Raw genomic sequence first — 24,516 nt, 5'->3', positions numbered from 1 at the left:
CATCTGACAGCGTGGCAGTTTGTTGCAAGTTTGAGGTTTGCAGATGCTTCACTGGTATTAGAGGCAAAGTCAAAACAACAACAGCAAAACTTTTGTGTTTTTCTTTCCTCCTCTTTATGTGGAATTTAACAACAGTTGTTACAAATTCAAACAAAAAGGAAAAAAACCCAGAGCTCATGGGCTTATAGTTTAAGATAAATCTCAAGTATTTTTATTTTTGTGACTGTCAGGAACTGGTTGGAACTTTGAGTGACTTCTGTTTCTTATGTTGTGGGCCACATGGCCTGCCGTACCCCAGACATTTTTTTTTTCTTCTTTATTTTCTTTTAAATGTTACATTCAAAAAAATATGAGGTCCCCATGTACCCCCCACCCCCCTCACCCCACTTCTTCTGGTCAACAATCTCTTCCATCATCGTGGCACATTCACTGCACCTGATGAATATATTTTGGAGCACTGCTGCACCACATGGACAGTGGTGTGGTCCACATTGTAGTCTACACTCTCGCCCAGTCCACCCAGTGGGCCATGGCAGGACACAGAATGTCCAGCATCTGTCCCTGCAGCACCACCCAGGACAACTCCAAATCCTGAAAATGCCCCCCCATCATATCTCTTCTTCCCTGTCTCTACCATCAGCATTGTACCCCAGACTCTTACCTGGGAGAGAGGTTCGTCCTTGAGGGGTCCTTCAGGTCTGGAATCCTGCTTGGTGCTCTCCAGAGTGGAAATGTAGACCTCACAACCAGTGTTGTTTCCTCTGCTGCCTGCTCCTAATAGCAGGCGGGAGTGAATGTCCACCCCTGGGGAGTCTGGAGCTTCGCTGCTCCCAGCATGAAATAGAATTTTGCATCCTACTCCCAAATCCTCCAGTAAAACTGATGTTCAAGGAAGATCCCAATGTTCACCCTGCATGCTGCCAGATAGCCAGAGGGCTGTTAGCCCTCGCTGTTTGAGAAGCTTTTAGGTGTGAGGGAATAAGAGGCTGAAAGAAGGAAAAAAAAAAAAAGCCAGGTGGGGAGTCAAGTGGGATTAGACTTCATGTCTTGTTTCCTTGGAAAGTTTTCTTGTGCTACATGAGAAAGAGACCTGAGAAAATCTGGATAAAACCCTGTGAAATTAAAGGTGCTCGGTTTGGAATCCCATTCATATGTCAAAAGCTTTAGGTTAACACTAGGATTGAGAAGTTAAATTGTTTTGTTGGCTGTTAGCTTGTCGAGATTTTCTTTTAATTGCCAAGTGATGTAACTCTCCATGTTTGAGTATAGCTGCTGCAAGTCTAGTGCACCAAGCACCAGAGTGCAGCACAGCCCGAGCAGTGAGGCCCAGGCTCCCTGACCTGGCGTCTGTGAAGGGGTTCCAGGAGCTCACGCCTCCCGAAGCCGCGGCTAATGCGCTGGGTGTTTTTAATGACCACGTAGAGAAAAGCATGAATACCTTCTTGCCATCGATGAGCAAGTCTTTTGAACCCGTCCCTTTACTGCTCTTATTTGCAAACCAAGTGAAAAGTGAACCAGCAGGCTATGGCAGTCAGCCAAAGGGGTGCTGATGCAAAATACCAGAAATGGGTTGGTTTCTATAAAGGCTGTTTATTTGGGGCAGGAGCGTACAGATACCAGGCCATAAAGCATAAGTTCCTTCCCTCACCAAAGTCTGTTTGGAGCAAGATGGCTGCCGATGTCTGCGAGGGCTCAGGCTGCCTGGGTTCCCCTCTTCCCAGGGCTTGCTTCTTCCTGGGCTCAGGGTTCCTCTCTTCCCGGGGCTGGCTTCTCTTTCCTCTGTGAGCTTACTTCCTGGGGCTCCATTTTAAGACGTCAGCATCAGACTCCAACATCAGAACTCCAACATTAAAAACCCTTCTTCTCTGACCTTTGCCATGTCTTTGGGGGGGGGACTCAACACCCTACGTTCGTGGCCCAAACAGAGCCCTAATCATAACTTAATCACGCCCAGGTGCAGACCAGATTACAAACATAATCCAGTATCTATTTTTGGAATTCATAACCATATCAAATGCTCCAGGCAGTATTGCTGTTGAGGCTTTTAAATAATCAACCCTGTTTTCTGGTGCCTGAGTAATTAGAATTTCCAGGAAGAGCAGATGTCTCCTTTAGGGACCCAGTGGAAAAATTTCATTTCTGATCATTATTTTTTCATTTCCCAAAGGTAGTCCTTATTCAAGTTAAAAATATACACAACTTTTCCAGAGCTCTGTGGAGTATGTTTAGTAGTAGAAGTCCCCATTCCTTTGGTGGCCATTTACATTGTCACCACTTTGTCTGCTCAAGTGACCCTTACTGAACAAAGGCCCACTGCCTTTGGAACAAAGAAGCTTCATAATGTAGTTCAGAGGCATCACTCAGGGATGCATGCAAGGAAATTGGTTCTTCCTCTTAAACTTGAATGTTTATCATGTACTACCCCTTTGCTAGAAACTTTTCTTTCCTTTGTTTTTTTACTTTTTTTTTTAAAGATTTGTTTATTTTATTATTTATTTCTCTCCCCTCCCCCCTCCACCCTGGTTGTCTGCTCTCAGTGTCTATTTGCTGCGTCTTCTTTGTCCGCTTATGTTGTTGTCAGCGGCACGGGAATCTGTGTTTCTTTTGGTTGCGTCACCTTGTTGTGTCAGCTCTCCGTGTGTGCGGCGCCATTCCCGGGCAGGCTGCACTTTCTTTTCACGCTGGGCGGCTCTCCTTACGGGGCGTACTCCTTGCGCGTGGGGCTCCCCTACGTGGGGGACAGCCCCGCATGGCACGGCACTCCTTGCACGCATCAGCACTGCGCCTGTGCCAGCTCCACACATGTCAGGGAAGCCCAGGGTTGAACCGCGGATCTTCCATGTGGTAGACGGACGCCCTAACCACTGGGCCAAGTCCGCCGCCTGTTTTTTTACTTTTTGTTTTGAACTAATTATAGACTCACAAGCTGTCACGAAAATAATACAGAGCTGTCCCTGGTACCCTCCACTCAACTTCCCTGAATGGTAATGTCTTATGTAACTGTAATATATTATTAAAAAAACAGGAAAACATTTGCACATTGCAGTTGACTAAAACTACAGATCTTACTGATTTTATCAATTTGTACATGTACTCATTTGTGTGTAATATGTCTAGTTTTAAGAAATTTTTTCACATCTGTAGATATTTGTGCAACCATCACCACAATCAAGATACAGAACTGATCCATTATAACATAGAAACTCCCTATGCTACTTCTTTTTCTGTTGAAATGCTTATTGTTTACTGTTATAATTAATTTCTAATTTTAAAAAAAGTATTGACTTTTTAAAAAATGTAAAATCTAGCCATTACTGGTGCAGAAACAAAGCTACTACCATGACTAGAACAATAAAGAAAAAAAGATTAAAAAAAGTCAGGTCAGGGAAACGGACTTTGGCCCAGTGGTTAGGGCGTCCGTCTACCACATGGGAGGTCCGCGGTTCAAACCCCGGGCCTCCTTGACCCATGTGGAGCTGGCCATGCGCAGCGCTGATGCGCGCAAGGAGTGCCGTGCCACGCAAGGGTGTCCCCCGTGTGGGGGAGCCCCACGCGCAAGGAGTGCGCCCGTGAGGAGAGCCGCCCAGCGTGAAAAGAAAGTGCAGCCTGCCCAGGAATGGCGCCGCCCACACTTCCCGTGCCGCTGACGACAACAGAAGCGGACAAAGAAACAAGACGCAGCAAATAGACACCAAGAACAGACAACCAGGGGAGGGGGGGGAATTAAATAAATAAATAAATAAATCTTTAAAAAAAAAAAAAAAGTCAGGTCAAAATTTGCACAGTACATGGCAAATACACTCAGTTATTCTTTGGATAATACAAGTAAAGACTGCAAAGTGGATACAGAGGAAGATAGATGAGCAAATACATAGTGAATTTGATAAGTCTCTTAGCAGTCAAAAAATAATAAAATTAACTAAGATCAGAATTGTATTTTCAAAAAAAAAAAAGTGAATGATTTCTTGATCTATACCTGTAAATCTGACCAGCTATAAAAGGATTGGAATTTTTTAAACAAATCAATTATATTGATGTATATTAATAAAATAGTTCATCTACAGTGTACAATCAGTGGTATTTAGTATGTTCACATAGTTGTATATTCATCATTTCAATCATGACTAGAGCATTTTCATTATTTCAATAATAATAGTAATAAAAGGACAAAAAAGAAAATTCTTCACCTCTCAGTCTCTCTGTATTTCCTCTGCTGTGCATAGCTGCTATTTCTGCCTATTGTTGCACAATTATTTATTAAGTAGTTCTACTGAGATACATTCACATACCATAAGATCTAAAGTCTATAACCAGTGGCATTTAAAATATTCACAATATTTAGTCTTCCAATCAATGAACATAGAATATCTTTCCATTTGTTTAGGTCTTCACTGATTTCTTTTAGCATTGTTTTATAGTTTTCTTCATATAGGTCCTGTACTTTGGTTAAAATCAATTCTTAGGTATTTTGAGTGTTTTTGTTGCTATTGTAAATGAAATTTTTTCCCTGATTTCCTCCTCAGATTGTTCAATACTAGTGTACAAAAGCATTACTGATTTTTACGTGTTGATCTTGTATCTTGCCACTTTGCTGAACTCATTTATTAACTCAAGCAGCTTTGTGGTAGACATCTCAGAATTTCCTAAAGATAGGATTATGTCATCCACAAACAAAGCTTTACTTTTACTCCCTTTTTTCCAATTTGGATGCCTTTAATCCCCCCCTTGTCTAATTGCTTCTAGGACAATGTGGAGTAACAGTGGTGACAGTGGGCGTCCTTGTCTTGTTCCCAGTCTTAGAGGGACAGCTTCCAGCTTTTACCCATTGAGGGTGATGTCGGCTGTGGGTTTTCATATGTGCTTTTTGTCATATTGAGGAATTTTCCTTGTATTCCTATCTTTTGAAGTGTTTTTATCAAGAAAGGGTGCTGGGTTTTTGTTGAATGCCTTTTCTGCGTTGATGTGTTTTTTTCCCTTCAATTTGTTAATGTGGTATATTACTTTGATTGCTTTTCTTATGTTGAACCAGCCTTGCATACCAGGAATAAATCCCACTTGGTCATGATGTGTAAGTCTTTTGATGTGCTGTTGGATTAGATATGCAAGCATTTTGTTGAGAATTTTTGCATCTATGTTCATTAGAGAGATGGATCTGTAATTTCTTTTCTTGTAGTATTTTTATCTGATGTTAGTATTAGGGTGATGTTGGCTTCATAATATGTGTTAGGTAATTTTTCCTCCTCTTGGAAAGTGGATGTGGCTCAAGCGATTGGACTCCTGTCTACCATATAGGAGGTCTAGGGTTCGATTCCTGGGGCCTCCTGTTGAAGGCAAGCTGGCCTGTGCAGCAAGGTGGCCTGAGTGGAGAGTTGGCCCACATGGAGTGCTGACGGATGCAGCATACTGGCCCTCAGGGAGTGCTGGCCCATGTGGAGAGCTGGTGCAGCAAGATGATGCAACAAGGGAAGCAGACTTGGCCCAATGGATAGGGCATCTGCCTACCATATGGAAAGTCTGCAGTTCAAACCCCGGGCCTCCTTGACCCGTGTGGAGCTGGCCCATGCGCAGTGCTAATGCGTGCAAGGAGTGCCGTACCACGCAGGGGTGTCCCCTGCGTAGGGGAGCCCCACGCGCAAGGAGTGTGCCCTGTAAGGAGAGCCACCCAGCGCGAAAGAAAGTGCAGCCTGCCCAGGAATGGCACCACACACACGGAGAGCTGACACAACAAGATGATGACACAACAAAAAGAAACACAGATTCCTGATGTCGCAGATAAGGATAGAAGCAGTCACAGAGGAACACGCAGCGAATGGACACGGGGAACAGACAACTGGAGGGGGAGGGGAGAAATAAATAATAAATCTGAAAAAAAAAGATGATGCAATAAAAAGAGGCACATAGGAGAGACAATAAGAGAAGCAGCAGACCAAGGGGCTGAGGTGGCTCAAGAGATTAAGTATCTCTCTCCCACTCCAGAAGATCCCAGGGATTGGTTCCCAGTGCTGCCTAAAGAGGAGACAGGTAGACACAGAAGAATGCACAGCCAATGGACACAGAAAGCAGAAGCAAGCACACACAAAAAAAACGAGGAGGGGGAGAAATAAATCTTTAAAAAACTTTTTCCCTCCTGTTCAGTTTTTTTGGAAGAGTTTAATCAGGATTGGTGTTAATTCTTTTCAAAATGCTTGGTAGAGTTCACCTGTGAAGCCTTCTGATCCTGGAATTTTCTTTGTTGGGAGTTTGATGACTGATTCAATCTCTTGAAATGTGATTGGTTTGGTAAACTCTTGCATTTCTTATAATGTCAGTGTAGGTTTTTTGTGCATTTCTAGGAATTTGTCCATATCATCTAGCTTGTCTAGATGTCCATATCATCTAGGTTGGTGTACAGTTTCACATAATATCCTCTTATGAGCCTTTTTATTTCTGTGGCGTCAGTCATAACTTCTCCCCTTTCATTTCTGATTTTACTTATTTGCATCTTGTCTCTTTTTTTCTTTGTTAGTCTAGTAGGGGTTTGTCAATTTATTGACCTTCTCAAAGAACCAGCTTTTGGTTTGGTTGATGTTCTCTATTGTTTTTTTGTTGTTGTTCTCAATTTCATTTATTTCTTCTTAGTCCTTGTTTCTTTCCTTCTGTTTGCTTTAGGAATGATTTGCTGTTCTTTTTCTAGTTTCTCCAATTTTTCAGTTAAATCTTTGATTTTAGCTCTTTCTTTTTTAATAGAGGTGTTTAGGGCTATAATTTCCTTTTCAGAACTGCCGTCACTATAACCTATAAGTTTTATAAGTTGTGTTCTCATTTTAGTCGTCTCAGTGTATTTACTAATTTCACTTACAATTTCTTCTTTGACGCATTATTTAGGAATGTGTTGTTCAGCTTCCACACATTCGTGAATACCTCTTTCCCATCTATTATTGATATTCAGCTTCATTCCATTATGATCTGAGAAGTTGCTTTGTGTAATTTCAGTGTTTTTATATTTATTGAGAGCTATATTGTGGTCTAACATGTGGTCTATCCTTGAGAAAAATTCATGAGCATTTGAGGAGAATGTATAACTCACTGAGTTTGGGTGCAACGTTTTGTATATGTCTGTTATGTCTAGCTCATTTATCATATTGTTCAAGTTCTCTGTTTACTTGTTGATCTTCTGTCCAGTTGTTCCATCTAATGATGTGAGTGGGGTATTGAAATCTCCAGTGATTATTGTAGAGATGTCTGTTTCTCCCTTCAGTTTTGCCAGCGTTTGCCTTAAGTATTTTGGGGCACCCTGTTTAGGTGCACATAGGTATTTATGACTGTTATATCTTCCTTGTAGATTGTCCCTTTTATTAATATAATGGCCTCCTGTATCTTAAAACTTTTTCCACTTTAAGTCTGTTTTGTCTGATATTAGAATAGCTATCCCTGCTCTTTTTTGGTTACTGTTTGCATATAGCATCTTTTTCCAATTTTTCCACTTTCGGCTGGTTTGTATCCTTTGGTCTACGGTGAGTCTCTTGTAGGCAGCATATGGATTGCTCAATTTTTAAAATCTGTTCTCTCACCCTATATCTTTTGGTTGGGGAATTTAATCCATTCACATTCAGTGATATTACTGTAAATGCATTATTTACTTCCATCACTTTATACTTTGGTTTTCATGTCGTATCTTATTTTCCTCTTTTTAATTTTCCATTTATCCTATCTGCTATTCTTTCATCTGTACACTATTCCAAGCCTCCATCTCCTGTCTTTTTCTTTCAGGCTCCCTTTAATATTTCCTGCAAAGTTGGATTCTTTTTTATGAACTCTCTTAGTTTCGGTTTGTGAATATTTTAAACTCATCTTCATATTTGTAGGACTGTTTTGCTGGATAAAGAATTCTTGGCTGGCAGTTTTTCTCTTTTAGTATCCTTTTGTATCATACCACTGTCTTCTCACCTCCATTGTTTCTGATGAGAAATCCACACTAAGTCTTACTGGGCATCCTTTGTATGTGATGGTTTGCTTCTCCCTTTTTGCTCCAAGAATTTTCTCTTTATCTTTGATGTTTGACGTTTTGAGTAGTATGTGTCTTGGAGTACGTCTGTTCAGATTTATTCTGATTTGGGTATAATGTGCTTTTCGGACATAAACATTCATTTCTTTTGTCAGAGTTGGTAAATTTTCAGGTGTTATTTACTGAAATACTCTTTCTGTCCTTTTTCCCTTCTCCTTCTGGGACTCCCATGACACACATGTTGTTGTGTTTCGTGTTATCATTTAACTCTCTGAGCCCTGCTTATTTTTTTCCATTTTTTCTCTCTCTGTTCTTTTTTCTGTTTCATCTGTTCTATATTCTGTATCACTTATTCTTTCTTCTGTCATTTCTAGTCTGCTGTTGTATGCCTCTAAAATGTTTTTCCCCCGAGATGTCTCCCTAGTCTGTTTGCTAATTGTTGTTGTTTTGATTGTTTTTATTTTTGCTAGTTATTCACGCTTGTTTGCTCATCAATTTTGCTCATTGTCTGTTTTTTCTTTAGGAGGTGCTGGGAACCGAACCCATATGGGAGGTGTGTGTTCAAATACTTGAACTACGGCTACCCTCTAATGTGTTTTATTTATTTATTAATTTATTTCTCTCCACTCCTCCCCCCCCCCCACCCTGGTTGTCTGTTCCCTGTGTGTATTTGCTGTGTCGTCTTCTTTGTCCGCTTCTGTTGTTGTCAGCGGCATGGGAATCTGTTTCTTTTTGTTGCGTCATCTTGTGTCGGCTCTCCATGTGGGCGGCTCCATTCTTACACAGGCTGCACTTTCTTTTGCGCTCTCGCACTGGGCAGCTCTCCTTATGGGGCGCACTCCTTGCACATGGGGCTCCCCTACGCAGGGGGTACCCCTACATGGCACAGCACTCCTTGCGCGCATCAGCACTGCTCATGGGCCAGCTCCACACGGGTCAAGGAGGCCCGGGGTTTGAACCATGGACCTCCCATGTGGTAGACGGACGCCCTAACCACTGGGCCAGTCCGCTTCCCTCTAACATGTTTTTGATCTTGCCTATCATGTCTTTAATTCCCATGAGCTCTGTTACTTTTCTATTCAGGTTTTCAAATTCTTCGTCACCTTCGTATCTTCTTGATGTCCTTTATATCTTTAGCCATATTGTCTTTCAACTCAATTTGATTTTGGAAATTTGTGTGTGTCTTGTTGATTAGTTGTCTCAAATCCCATGTCTTTTCTGGGGCTTTGATATAGTCCTTTTCTTGGGCCATTTCTTCTATTTTCTTAGTATGACTTCATTTTTTGCTTTTGTCTAGGCATCTGGTTAGGCTGGTGAGATTGCTCAGATGCTCAGTCTTCTCTGATTTCATAGGGATTTAGTGGAGGGAGGCTGAGTTTTACTGCCCTTCTTTGATTCTCTGCTCAGCCTGTACTTTAGGATTGTCCCTGTTAGGTGCTCAAGTCTGGGCTCTGGACCCAGTAACGGGCTGCAGAGCCGCGTCCTAGGGCGTGGGGAGGAGGCTGTAAAGGCTGGACAAGCCTCATTGATTTCCCTTCCATGTCCTCAGTGCGCTTCCTTGGTCCGCCAGCAGGCGGCGCTCCTTGGCAGCCCTCCTAGCTCAGGGCCGGGCTGGCGGTGTGTGCGCGTCCTGGACCAGAAGGTGGTGGAGGCCCCGCTGGAGGCTCCGAGCCTGCGATTCAGACTTCCTCAGGGGCAGTTCTCCAGCCCTCCCACCGCCCCTGTTCCCGGGTGGGAAATAACCGCCTCCCCCTGAGGCCTCAGGACCAGTTCCAGTGGGTGGAGGAGACGGAGAAGGTCGATCTCGACAGCCCCTCGCCGGCTCCAGGACAGACCACGGCGCGGCCACCTGGACGGGCCCTGGGACCGCGCAGACCAGGGCTGTGGTCGGCTGAGTCAGCCCTGGGCTGCGCCCTCGTGCCCTCTCCTGGGGAGGTGGGTCCCTGCAGCCCCAGCCCCGAGGCCCGAGAACCCTGGAGGGTCTCCGTGTGGGGAGGTGCGGCACGGGCAGGCGCGGGTTTCCACCCAGTCCTGTCGTCGCGCTTCCCCTCATTTGTCCCTCTCTCCTCTGGACGGTGTCCAGCCTTCCCTGCTGTCCTGAACCCTAGAAGATCTAGAAGATCTTCTCCAGGCTGTTTCAGCCTATCCTCTGCTGTTTTTCTGGAACAGAAGAGAGTCCCATGTCTTTCTAGCCCACCATCTTCCCAGAAGTTCCTTAAGACTTTTTCAGGCACATACCTACTGTCTCATTATCAGCCTTTCCTGCATTGTTGTAATCAGTTGCAGCCTTCAGATTAGTATGTGCGTGATTTTCCTTTAGAAATCTAGTTCAAGTGGATGATTCTTAAGGGAATGACCTGCTGAGATACACTTTTTTTTTTTGAGATATACTTTTATTATAAAATTATTCTTTCCTACCACAGTCACCAAAAAGTGTTTTTCCTTGAAGGAGTCAGTTAGGTTACCTTCTCTCCATCTGTCTAACTTTGTTTTTAGGGTAAATAAAATTTTCTTAATTGAATTGAGTTGGGTTTTCTAGTTTTTTCTCATATATAACAGAAACATTCAGAAAAGGATCACAGAATCTTTCACTTGTTTTCTGTAAACTTCTTTATCTTTAATCTTACTGGTATAAAAGTCTTGGAACTTTAAAGAGGTGGTAGATGTAAGGCCAGTGTTGGGGTTCAGTCTCCAGGGGAAGGAGGGAGACCCATCCCTTCTTCCTGGGCGTGAGTCCTCCACATGGGAAGTGCCACTGCCTTCCAGGGGCTCGCTAAGGCAGCCCAGTGCTGGCAACGCTCTTTTTCACTTCAGCTGAAATCTTTCTGCAGCTTCTGTCCGTCGGCCCTAGTCCTGCTGACACCACCCCTTCCACGTAAGAGCCTTTCAAATAGTCAAAGACAGGACCAGGCAGAACTCAGTGTCTCGCTTTTCTGAGGCCTCCGTACAAACACCGTCTGTGGGGCCAGACGCCCGGGACAAGGCCTGGGCCTCTGGGCATCGGCTCCCTGTGTAACGGGGAGCCCCGGGCCCCACAAGCCCCACAGGGCTTCTAGGTCCAGGTGTGACAACTTCTGACAGCTCCGTGCAGGTAAAGATGGCCAGGGGACAGCTTGTCCTCTGGTCTGGGTTTCCCATAGGACTCTGTGTGGTGTACCAGTGGCCATCTCCAAACCTGTCCAGGCCACTGGCCAAAGCAGGGGAAAGAAGGGATGGACAAGCACCTTGAAGGCTCAGTCTGAGGACACTAGGTGGATCACAGAATTAACAATTTAGAGGCCTACCCAGAGTCTAAATCCCATCCTGCCTGGGATGATCCCCAGTGGGCGAGCTAGGGGAGGGAGCGCAGTGTCCGGAGACCAGGAAGGCCGGTGGCAGCAGAGCCCAGGCTGCCCCTGTGGCCGTGCTCTTTGTGCTCCGCCCCTGCAGGCCTTAGTGTCCACTCTCTACACGTGGTTCTCAGGCTTCATCCATTCTGGAAGCTATCTAATCGTCCATCAGATTCCTTTTCTACCTAAATCGAAGTTGTTTTTTGTTTTGTTTTGAACTAAGAGCTGTGCCTGTTTCAGAGTTTAGGTAATATGCCCCGGGTGTCATGGGTAGGAAGTGGTGGGGACGAGGTTTGAACTCCGGCAGTCTGGCTTCAGCATCACCTCACTAGATTGCATCCTCACCCTAAATGAGGTAGGTCAGGGAGGTGGTAGGTCACTTCAAAACGTCTATCGGACGGCTTGGGTCTGTGTTCCCAAATCATGTTTTTCCCTTTTTGATGTGATGCATCAAGTAGTGACTTCCCCTTCTTAAAAGGTAGCCAGGAATGTCACTAGCTTTAAAAAAGCGTCCTCATGCTTTAGATAGCATTTGCCATGGGCCTGGAGGGGTGGGTAGGATTTGAAAGGGAAGGCTGTTTTTAAGCAGACTTACAGAATGGGGAAGTGTTAGGATTAATTTTTTAGGGACACTGGGGGGCGCTATTACCCATATCATGCAAGCCTTATTTGCAGATACAGCAGGTGAAAAACACATGAATATAGTTTTTTTTTTTTCACTAGAAAATGGGATTAGACATTATTCTAAAGCACAAAACCAGAATCAGAAGATGGTTTTGGGGAAGCAGATTTTATCTTGGAATGCAGCAAACTTTTTTAACCGTTGGGCCTGTTAAGGTATTGTAGCTACTGCTTTTTTTTTTTAAGGAGGTACCAGGGATTGAACGCAGGACCTCGTACATGGACAGCAGCCACTTCCTTGGCAGCTCCTTTTACTGTAAGAGTTCCACCATCTGCAGGACTGTAAAAAGGAATGTCTCCTAGACTTCATTCATGTGCTTAGCCTTTTGCCACCTGTGATTTTTACCATATTTGCATAAGAACTGTATGATTGATTTTACTTACTAATTTTCTTTAATCAGCTCACTTTTCCTACTTAAGTAGGCTTAAAAGGATCCTTTGGAGGGACCAGGAGCATGAGGCCTGGAGAGCAGGGCACTTGCTCACCTGCCACCCAGCCCCTTCCCAGGTCGCGCCTGGCCTGGGCTGCAGCTGTCCCACCACTGAATCCCTTGTTTCTGCTGCTGCTCCAGGAAACCAGAGCTCAGCGGACATAAGTTTGCGTTCCAGCCCAGGTTAAAGCCACCGAGGCAGCACTGTAGAACTAAGTGCCTCCTGCTGCCACCAGCCCCCAGTACAGGTGTCACTTGTAGACAACATGGCTGCATCTAGACATGGCTGGATGTGGCTCGATTGTGGCTGTCTTCCACCCTCGTATGACCATTTCCACCCAGCTTCCCCAGGCTAGAGTCTGACAAGGAGTGGCTCTCTGTCATCACTGGACTGGGCACTGGGCTGGGCAGGGGCACTGAGAAGTTGCTGCAGGGTGCCACGTGACCCTCCAGGGGCTGGCCTTGAAGGACAAGGGCGACTGCATATGTGAGTTTGCCACCCTCCTCCAGGGCTCTTAATCCCTGTGCCCACAGACAGCACTGAGATATTACAGGTGTTGGAATTACGCTCGGTGAGGAAAGCGGATGTGACTCAAGTGGCTGGGCTCCCGTCTACCATTAGGAGGTCCCTAGTTCGATTCGCAGGACCTCCTGGTGAATGCAAGCTGGCCGACACGGAGTGCTGGCCTGCACGGAGCGCTGGCTGTGCAGAGAGCTGGTGCAGCAAGATGACGCAACGAGAGACACAGGAGGGACAATAAGAGACGCAGCAGACCAGGGAGCTGAGGTGGTGCAAGAGATTGAGCGCTTCTCTCCCACTCTGGAAGGTCCCAGGATCAGTTCCCAGAGCTACCTAAAGAGAGGACAGGCAGACACAGAAGAACACACAGCAAATGGACACAGAGAGCAGACAGTGAGCACACAAAAAAAACAAATGGGGGTGGGGAATAAATCTTTTAAAAATGTTCAGTGAGCAGTTATGAACACAGTTATGAACACAGAAAAAAATGAAAAAATATGAAGTTCAGCAAAGAAACAGAAGATACAAAGAGGAACCAAATAGAAATTTTATATCTGAAAATTACAGTAACCAAAATTAAAACTCAGTGAATGGACTTAACAGCAGAATGGAGAAGACAGGAAAGAACTTGATGATATAGCAGTATAAGTTACTCAATCTCAACAACAGAGAGAAAATAGACTGGAAAAAAAAACAAAAAAATGAACAGAATCTCACAGATCTGTGACACCATAAAAAAAGATCTAATATTTGTGACATTGGAAATTCAAAAGGAGAGGGGGAAAAGGATGGGGTAAAAAAGATATTTGAGAAAACAATGTATGAAAATATCCATAATTTGCAAAATTTGCAAACCTATAGATTCAAGAAGGTAAGCAAATCCCAAACAGGATATACCCAAAAAAATCTATGCCAAGACATATCATACATTTTTTTAATACTAAAGACAAAAAATCTTGAAAGCAGTGAAAGAGAAATGATACCTTATCCGGAAAAACAATTCAAATGACAGCAGATTTCTCAACAGAAACCAGAAAGAAGGAAGGGGCAAAACATTTTTCATGTGCTAAAAGAAAAGAACTATCAACCCTGAATTCTGAATCTGTTGAAATTATTTTGGAGAATATCAGGGACATAAAAGGCATTCTGAGATAAAGGAAAACTAAGAGAATTTGTTGTCAGCAGACCTACTCTAAAAGAATGGCTAAAGGCATTGGGGAAATGCTAATAAAAACCACAGTGACATACCATTTCACATATATGAGAATGGTTATTATTTAAAAAAATGGAAAAGTACAGGTGTTGGAGAGGATGTGGAGAAATAGAAACACTTGTTCAGGGAAGTGGACTTGGCCCAGTGGTTAGGTTGTCTGTCTACCACATGGGAGGTCTGCGGTTCAAACCCCAGGCCTCCTTGACCCGTGTGGAGCTGGCCCATGCGCAGTGCTGATGCATGCAAGGAGTGCCGTGCCATGCAGGGGTGTCCCCTGCGTAGGGGAGCTCCATGCGCAAGGAGTGCGCCCCATAAGGAGAGCTGCCCAGGAATGGTGCGGCACACACCGAGAGCTGACACAACAAGATGACACAACAAAATGATGCAACAAAAACACAGATTCCCGTGCTGCTGACAACAGAAGTGGACAAAGAAGACAACGCAGCAAATAGACACAGAGAACAGACAACTGGGGCGGGGGGTGGGAGGGAAGGGGAGAGAAATAAATAAATAAATAAATCTTAAAAAAAAAAAAAAAGAAACACTTGTTCATTGTTCATGAGAATGTAAAATTGTGAAGCCACTGTGAGAGACAGTTTGGCATTTCCTCAGAAAGTTAGTATAGAATCCCACTTCTAGATATATAACCAAAAGAATTACAGGCTGAAATGTGAACAGATTATTTGCACACCCACGTTTATAGTGGCATCATTCACAACTGCCAAATGATGGAAACAATCCAAGTATCCACCAAACGATGAATGGCTAAACAAAATGTGTTTTTATTTATTTATTTTTTATTTCTCTCCCTTCCCACCCCCCAGTTGTCTGCTGTCTGTGTCCATTCGCTGTGTGTTCTTCTGTGACTGCTTCTATCCTTATCAGCGGCACTGGGAATCTGTGTTTCTTTTAAACATGGGCTTAAACCACATGACAAGCCATCACACTCCTGGGCATTTATCCAAAGAATTGAAAACATATTCACACAAAAACTTGTATATGAATGTTCATAGCAGCTTTATTTGTAATAACTAAAAACTAGAAACAACCCAAACTTCAGTGAGTAAGCTGGTAAAATCAACTGTGATACATCCAGATCATGGAATGATGCTTGGCAATAAAAAGGAAAAGACTTGGTACAAGCAGCAACTTGAATAGACTTCATGGCATTATGCTGAGTGAAAAATTTTTTTCCAAAGGTTACATACTAGGTGATTCCATTTATACCACATTCTCAAAATAACAAAATCTTATAAGTGGAAGACAGATGGGTGGTTGCCATGGTTAGGGATAGCAGAGATGAGGAAAGGATGGGTTATCTGTAAAAGGGATAGCACGAGGGAGATTATGAGGACGGAATAGTTCTGTGTCTTGATATACACGAATCTGCATGTGATAAAATGCTATAGAACTATATCCACATACTGCACTAATGTTAATTTCCTGCTTTTGCTATTGTGCTGTATTTATGATGTAACCATAATGAAAACTCGTTGAAGGGTACCCTGGAACTTCTCAGTACTTTATTGGCAACTTCCTGTAAGTCTATAATTATTGCAAAATATTTTTTTAAAAAGGTAACTATTTATCAAAAGTGGAAGACCATCTCTAATGAATATAGATGCAAAAATTCTCAACAAAATACTTGCAAATCAAATTCAACAGCACATTAAAAGAACTATACATGGGAAACGGACTTTGGCCCAGTGGTTAGGGCGTCCGTCTACCATATGGGAGGTCCGCGGTTCAAACCCCGGGCCTCCTTGACCCGTGTGGAGCTGGCCATGCGCAGCGCTGATGCGCGCAAGGAGTGCCGTGCCACGCAAGGGTGTCCCCCACGTGGGGGAGCCCCACGCGCAAGGAGTGCGCCCATGAGGAAAACCGCCCAGCGCGAAAAGAAAGAGCAGCCTGCCCAAGAATGGCGCCGCCCACACTTCCCATGCGGCTGACGACAACAGAAGCGGACAAAGAAACAAGACACAGCAAATAGACACCAAGAACAGACAACCAGGGGAGGGGGGGAAATTAAATAAATAAATAAATCTTTAAAAAAAAAAAAAAAGAACTATACAGGGAGCAGATGTAGCTCAGTGATTGAGCACCTGCTTCCCCCGTACGACGTCCCAGTTCAATCCCTGGTACCTACTAAAAAAAAAAGTATACACCATGATCAAGTGAGTTATATTCTCCCTCTAAGACTGGGAGTGAAATAAGGATGCCCATTGCCACCACTTGTGACAGTTTGATATTGTTTATGAATTCCAAAAATAAAGATATTGGGTTTAAATTTGTAAACTGGTCTATCCCTCCAGGCATTTTAGATTATATTGGATTCAGAGGTTTCACTTTTACTTGAATAATGATTAAGGCTTTGATTGGGCCACATCAGTAAAACGTTGCATCCCTGCCTCCTTGGTGGGTGGGGACTCAGAGAAAAAACATGGCAGAGAACAGAGTTTGGAGTTTCATTGCTGGGGCCTGGAAAGTAAGCACACAGAAGAGTAGAGAGAAGGCTCAATTAGACATGGCAGAGGCCCTGGGAATCGAGAAGAGAGACAAGCCATTTACCTGAAAGTCTACAGCTGGCCTTGTGGAGAAGGCAGAGCTGCTGAGCCCAGAGAGAAACAAGCCCTGGGAAGAGAGGAGCCCAGGAAGCCTGAGCCCTTGCAAACATCTGCAGCCATCTTGCTCCAGCACCTGGCAACAGACTTTGATGAGGAAAGAATCTTATGCTTTATGGCCTGATAGCTGTGGGCTTCTACCCCTTTATAAAAGCCAACAGATTTCTGATATTTTGCATCAGTACCCCTTTGGCTGACCAGTACACCCCTGTTAATCAACATTGTGCTTTATGTTCTAGCTAGAGCAGTTAGACAAGAAAAAGAAATAAAAATCATCCACATTGGAAAGGGAGAAGTAAAACTTTAACTATTTGCCAGTGACACAATCCTATATTTAGAAAGTTCTGAAAAATGTACAACAAAGCTACTAGAGCTAATAAATGATTTCAGCAAAGTGATGGTATAAAAGATCAACATGCAAAAATCAGTAGCATTTCTACACAGTAGTATTGAGCAATCTAGAAAAAAAATCCATTTACAATAGCAACTAAAAGAATCAATTATCTAGGAATAAATTTAACCAAGGATGTAAGAAACTTATGCTCAGAACACTACAAAACATTGCTAAAAGAAATCAGAGAAAACCTAAGTAAATAGAAGGACATTCTGTGTTCTTGGATTGGGAGACTAAATATTGTCAAGGTGTCAATTCTACCCAAATTGGTTTTGAGATTCAATGCAATCCCAATCAAAGTCCATCAGCCTACTTTGCAGAAATGGAAAGTCAGTTATCAAATTTATTGGGAAGGACAAGGCAAAAAACATGTTGGAAAAAAAATAACAAAGTTGGAGGACTCACATTTCCTGACTTCAAAGCATCTACAGTGGTCAAAAACAGTGTGGCACTGGCATAAGGACAGGCATATTGATCACTGGTATTGAACTGAGAGTTCAGAAGTAGGTCCTTATGTCTGCAGTCAGTTGCTTTTTGACAAGTCTGCATAGTCCACTCAACTGGGATGGAACAGTTTCTTCAACAGATGGTGCTAGGAGAACTGGACATCCATATCCAAAAGAATGAAAGAGGACTTCTAGCTCACATCTTATGCAAAAATTAACTAAAAGTGGGTGAAAGACCTAAATATTGTGGGGATTGGGGAATATGGGAATCCCCTGTATTTTTATATGATATTTGTGTAATCTAAGTATCTTTAAAAATAACTAACTAAATGAATAAATAAATAGGAAAAAAAAACCATTAAAAAAAGACTTAAGTATAACCAGGACCATAAAACTCCCAGAAGAAACTGTAGGGAAACATCTTCAAGATCTGCTGGGATACTGCATATTGTTTGACTCCATTTATATAATTGTAAATATAAATAAAGTTACTGAGATGGAATTAGGGGGAAAAAAAAGATCTGGTGGTAGGAGGTGGTTTCTTAGACCTTACACCCAAAGCACAAGCAATGAAAGAAAAACAAGATAAATGGGACCTCCTCAAAACTGAATACTTCTGTGTCTCACAGGACTTTGTCAAGAAGAGGAAAAAGGCAGCCTACTCAATGGGAGAAAATAACTGGAAACCACATATCTGGTAAGGTTTTAATATCCAGTATGTATAAAGAATGCCTACAACTCAGCAACAAAAAGACAATCCAATTAAGAAATGGGCAAAAGACTTGAATAGACATTTTTCCAAAGAAATACACATGGCTAAAAAGCACATGAAACGATTCTCAACATCGTTAGCCATTAGAGAAATGCAAGTCAAAATCACAGTGAGATACCATTTCACACCTACTAGACTTGGCGACTATTAAACAAACAAAAACTACAAGTGTTGGTGAGAATATGGAGAAATAGGACCATTATTCACCGTAAAATGGTACAGCTGCTATAGAAGACATATGACCAGGCATTCCTGCTACTAGGATATACTCAGAAGATCTGAAAGCAGGCACTCAGACAGACATTGCACACCAGTGTTCATAGTGGTGTTATTGACAATTGCCAAAAGATGGAAATAACCCAACTGTCCGTCAACCAACAGATGTATAACATTAAACAAAATGTGGTATTTATGTATGATGGAATGTTATTCCATTGTAAGAAGAAATGAAGTCCTGATGCATGTAACAGCATGGATGACCTTGAGGGCATTATGCTGAGTGAAATAAGACAGAAAAGGACAAATATTGTATGATCTCACTAATATGAACTAAATATAGTGAGCAGATTCATGGAGTTAACATCCAGAATATAGGTGACCAGAGATAGACTGAGGGTAGAGGGGCTTAATTTGTGCAGAATTTTTAAAATCAATTTTATTGATACATATTAATAAAGCTTACAGTCTATCCAAAATGTATGGCCCCTAGTACTTGGTATAATCACATAGTTGTGCATTCATCACTTCAGTCATTACTAGAGCATTTTCATTAGCCCAATAATATTAATAATAAAACAAAAAAAGCTCCACCCCTTGATGCTTACCTATCATATGCCTCCCCTGCCGTGCATAGCTGCTATTCCGTTGAGGTCTTACTTATTTATGTTTACATTTTGTATAGATGAGTCAAACTATGCAGTACCTTTTGTCTAATTTCTTTCACTTAGTATATTTCCTTTTTTTTAAAATTACCCTAAATGGAAGATTATTAATATATTACTATACACTACTGTCCATATATTTCTCTGGTTTTATTTTTGTCTAATTTTAACATCTTGTAACATTAACATTTGTTCAGTTTCAAAGAAAAGCAGTCTTATATATGCACTATTACACATATGGGTAATATGTGCAGAATTTTTATAAGGTTGTTTGGAAATGGATAGAGATGGTGATAGCACATTGTCGTGAGTGTAGTTAACAGTGCTGAATTGTGTGGTGGTTGTGGTTGCAAAGGGAAGTTCAGGATTGTGTATCACTGGAAGGAAAGCTAGAGGGTGAAGCATTTATAACATAGTGAATGCTCTTGTGGGTAATGAAGGTGGTTAATAGTACAAGTAGAAGAATATTCTTCCAGGAATTAGAAAAACTGTATGTCACTAATACAATGTGTTAATAATAAGGGGGGATATTGGAAAAAATATACACAGGAAACTATGGACCATAGTCAACAGTAATATTTTAATATTCTTCCATTAATTGTAACAAAGGTACCACACCAATGCTAAGTGTTAATAATGAGATATAAGAGGTATGGGGTTTTGTTTTTGGAGCAATGAAAATGTTCTAAAGTTGATTATGGTGATAAAAGTACAACTCTGTGATTATACTGAGAACCATTAATTGTACACTTTGAAAGGATTGTACAGTGTGAATAAAATTGCTTTTAAAAAACGAAGACATTGTCATTTGCCATAAATGAAAAGACATTTGAAAGAAATTTTAAAATAAAAATGTCATTTGCATACTCCCTAAATGCATATCACAATTGGTATAGGAACTATTCTTTGTGAAAATCCCTTTTAGAAAATATTCCTATAGGATTTAGGAGGTCAAGACTTCACTGAAAGACTTTTTTTTTTTTAATACTTTTTAGGAATATTCTAGTGCAGAAGTCTGTTTTTAAGTGAAGTCCAGGCTCTAAGGATCTCCACTACAGAACCTGCCTCCTTGGGGGCAGCTCCAGTCTTGAAACAGGAAGAGGGAGCGGCTGGGCGGTTGAGGCAGGGACTCGGCTGCTTGCCTGGAAGCGAGGAGGCAGGTAGGTGGATGATGGAAGGAGGAAGACAGCGGAGAAGGCGGCAAAGGACCGAGGGACGGAGGGACGGAGGGAGCGCCTCTGAAATGCCTTGTGTTTCATAAACATTACCTGAAACCTTTGCCTTGCAAGACAGACAATATACATGTAAATAAAGGGAATTGTTTGGCAACTAAAAAGTTTGCCAAAAGCCACAAAGCTAAGGTAGAGCAAGCTAGCTGTCATTCCCAGCCTCAGAATCTATTTCCTTTTTCACTCTACCGTTGCTTCATATGGTAACGGATTATTCAAAAATGTATTGTGGGTTTCATTGTTAGACACTGCTAATATCTTTCTCACTCTTTTTTTTTTTTTAAGATTTATTTTTTATTTATTTCTGCCCCTTCCCTTCCTCCCCCCCCCGTTGTCTGCTCTCTGTTTCCGTTCACTGTGTGTTCTTCTGTCCCCACCTGCATTCTTGTCAGCAGCACCCAGAATCTGTGTCTCTTTTTGTTGCATCATCTTGCCGTGTCAGCTCTCCGTGTGTGTGTGTGGCACCCTTCCTGGGCAACCTGCACTTTTTTTGCACTGGGTGGCTGTTCTTACGGAGTGCACTCCTTGCGCGTGGGGCTCCCCTACGCGGGGACACCCCTGCGTGCCACAGCACTCCATGTGCGGATCAGCACTGCCCGTGGGCCAGCTCCACACAGGTCAGGAGTCCCTGGGTTTGAACCTTAGACCGCCCATGCAGTAGGTGGATGCCCTATCCATTGGGCCAAATCCCTTCCCCTCACTCATTTTTTAAAAACTTTATTTTGAAATAATTTCAAACTTACAGGGCAGTTGCAAAAATAGTACAAAACCCATACAGAGAACTCTTAACATCCCCTCCTCCCAAATACCATATCCACCAATTTTGACATTTTGCCACTCATTCTATCTGTCCATGTATCCATCTAGCAGTCTGCCTGCCTACCTCCCTATCAGTTTTCTGAACATTTGAGAGTAGGCTCAGTATGTGTGTGTGTGTGTGTGTGTGTGTGTGTGTATATATATATATAATATTTTTTCTTGAACACATAATACTTCTGTGTACATTTCCTAACAACAAGGATATTCACTTGTGTAACAACCTTAAGTGCAGTTAACAAGTTCTAGAAATTTAACATGAATTAAAGCTTACAGTCTCTATTCCAATTTTTATATATCCCAGTAATATCCTTTTGGGTCTTTTCTCCTCTGTTTTTAGTTCCAGTCCAGGATTATGGATTGCATTTAATTATGTCTCTTTAGTCACACTCTTTTTTCTTTAATTATGGAAACATACAACATAAACTTCACCATCGCAACCACTCTCGAACGTACCGTTCAGTGGAATTAATCAGATTCATTGTCGTGTTTCCCTCACCACCACCCATTGCTAGAACTCCCAGCACCCTAAAAAAAACCCTGTATCCATCATGCATTAACTCCCCATTTGTCCTCCCCAGCCCTCACCCCCAGAAGCCCGGACTCTGCTTCCTGTCTCTAACATTTGCATATTCTAACCATTTATCTAATCAGACAGTGTCTGTCCCTTTTGTCTAACTTATTTCACTCCACATGGTGCTTTCAAGGGCCATCCATGTAGTGGCATGTGGGAGAACCTCAGTCGTTTTTTTTTAACAATTTTTTAAAATTTTATTTTTATTTAATTTCTCTTCCCCCCCGCCTCCCCCACCAGTTGTCTGCTCTCTGTGTCCATTTGCTGTGTGTTCTTCTGTGTCTGCTTGCATTCTCGGCAGCACCAGGAATCTGTCTCTTTTTGTTGTGTCATCTTACTGCATCAGCTCTCCATGTGTGTGGCGCCACTCGGGCAGGCTGCAATTTTTACACGCGGGGCACACTCCTCGTGCATGGGGCTCCCCTACGTGGGGGACACCCCTGCATGGCATGGCACTCCTTGCACACGGCAGCACTGCCCGTGGGCCAGCTCACTACATGGGTCAGGAGGCCCTGGGTTTGAACCCTGGACCTCCCATGTGGTAGGCGGATGCTCTATCTGTTGAGCCATGTCCACTTCCCTTCATTCCTTTTTAATGCTTAGCAGTATGCCGTTGTAGGGATAGACACATTTTGTTGAGCTGTTCGTCTGCTGGTATGCACCTGCATTGCTTCCACCTTTTAGCTATTGTGAATAACATTCCTTTGAACACTGGTGTGCAAAATCTGTTTGAATCCCTGCTTTAAATTCTTTGAGATATGTGTAGAACTCGGGATTGCCCTGTCATATAGTAATTCCTTGTTTAACTTTCTGAGGAGCTACCAAACTGTTTTCCACAGTGGCTGCTGTATTTTACATTCCCACCAGTAATGTACGAGGATTCCTTTTAATCTACATTCTCACCAGCACTTGTCATTTTCTGTTGTTGTTGTTTTTTTAATTTTTAAAAATTATAGCCATTCTAGTGGGTGTGAGGTGGTATATCATTATGGTTTTTATTTGCTTTTCCCTAATGGCTATGTATGTTGAGCATGTTTTCACATACTTAGTGGGCATTGAATACCTTTGAAAAAACATCTGTTCAAATCCTTGGCCCATTTTTTAATTGAGTTGCTTGTCTTTTTTTTTTTTTTTAAAGATTTATTTTTATTTATTTAATTCCCCTCCCCTCTCCCGGTTATCTGTTTTCTGTGTCTTTTTGCTGCGTCTTGTTTCTTTGTCCGCTTCTGTTGTCGTCAGCGGCACAGGAAGGGTGGGCGGCGCCATTCCTCGGCAGGCTGCTCCCTCCTTCGCACTGGGCGGCTCTCCTTATGGGTGCACTCCTTGCGTGTGGGGCTCCCCTACGCGGGGGACACCCCTGTGTGGCACGGTACTCCTTGCGTGCATCAGCACTGCGCATGGGCCAGCTCCACACGGGTCAAGGAGGCCCGGGGTTTGAACCGCGGACCTCCCATGTGGTAGACGGACGCCCTAACCACTGGGCCAAAGTCCGTTTCCCAAGTTGCTTGTCTTGTTGAGTTGTAGGAGTTTTTTTGTTTTGTTCTTGTTTTTTCCCCATCCAAAATTAACATTTTTATTAAGTTAAAAGTGTTCTTTGTAGAAAAGTCAAGAAGGGTTTTAACAAAACCAGAATACACCTTTTATAATAATACGTGTATATATTAGCAGTAAACTACTTCTGAGATTTTCTTTTATGTTCTTTTAGTTACTTATTTTAAGGAAAGCTTAAACAATATATATTAGTATGGAATGCCAGCAAATCTTCTTTTCATCATTTATTCTGGGATTTGGGCCTTCTGGTATAAGATACTTCATGATTCTCAAGAATGGGTATTAAGAACAAACTCAGATTTGACTAAAAAGTAGTGAAACTACTTCACTAGAATCTAACTACTTCATCATCTGAGTTGTAGGAGTTTTTGAGCAGATGTAGCTCAAGTGGTTGAGCGCCTGCTTCCCACATACAAGGTCCCAGGTTTGATCCCCGTGCCTCCTAAAAACAAACAAATGGAATAAACCAACTCAGAGGAGCCAGTGCGGCTCAGTGGCTGCCTGCCGGCTTCCCATATACAAGGTTCTGGGTTTAATCTCCTGTCCCGGCACCTGAAAAATTTTTTTTGTATATTAAACTCTTACCAGATGCATGATTTCCAAATATTTCCTCCCATTCTCTTGGCTGTTTTTCACCTTCTTGATAATATCCTTAAATGCTCAAAGTTTTTAATTTTGATGTCTAATTTTCTTTTGTTCCTTGTGCTATTGATGTAAAGTTTAAGAATCTACTGCCTAATACAAGGTCCTGAAGGCATTTCTCTGTTCTAAGACTTAAATAGTTTTAGTTCATATATATAGGTTTTTTATCCATTTTTAGTTAATTTTTATAAATGGAATGAAATGGGGGCCCACTTTAATTCTTTTGCATGAGGATATCCAGTTTTTCCAGCACCATTTGTTGAAGAGACTCTTTTTTCCCATTGAGTGTACTTGCTCTGTTGTAAAAAATCCATTGACCATAGCAGAGCAGGTGTAGCTCCATGGTTGAGCACCTGCTGTGCACTGCGAGGTCCCAGGTTCAGTCCCTAGTACTTCCTAAAAGTAAATAAATAATAACTGGCCGCAGATGTA

At 42.5% G+C, this 24,516-nt stretch overlaps 1 protein-coding gene across 10 annotated transcripts in view; it reads left to right on the top strand.

Annotated features, from left to right (window-relative positions):
- Nucleotides 1-24,516, top strand: part of FAM234A (family with sequence similarity 234 member A) — a 59,331-nt gene that overhangs the window by 13,955 nt on the left and 20,860 nt on the right. Inside the window, exons 2-3 of one of the 10 annotated variants that reach the window (XM_058285615.2) lie at nucleotides 18,249-18,316; nucleotides 20,268-20,432. The exons of 3 other annotated variants lie outside the window; for them this stretch is intronic. The gene's annotated coding sequence lies outside the window, so the exon portion shown is untranslated. Of the gene's footprint in view, nucleotides 1-17,649; nucleotides 18,322-20,267; nucleotides 20,433-24,516 lie in introns of those variants that run through there. 6 more of the 10 variants (XM_058285613.2, XM_058285614.2, XM_071211110.1 and 3 more) reach the window with 6 other exon arrangements.

Source organism: Dasypus novemcinctus, chromosome 23 (assembly GCF_030445035.2).
Source record: "Dasypus novemcinctus isolate mDasNov1 chromosome 23, mDasNov1.1.hap2, whole genome shotgun sequence".
In the NCBI taxonomy this organism is placed as follows: domain Eukaryota; kingdom Metazoa; phylum Chordata; class Mammalia; order Cingulata; family Dasypodidae; genus Dasypus; species Dasypus novemcinctus.
This window is presented reverse-complemented; position numbering and strand designations above follow the sequence as displayed.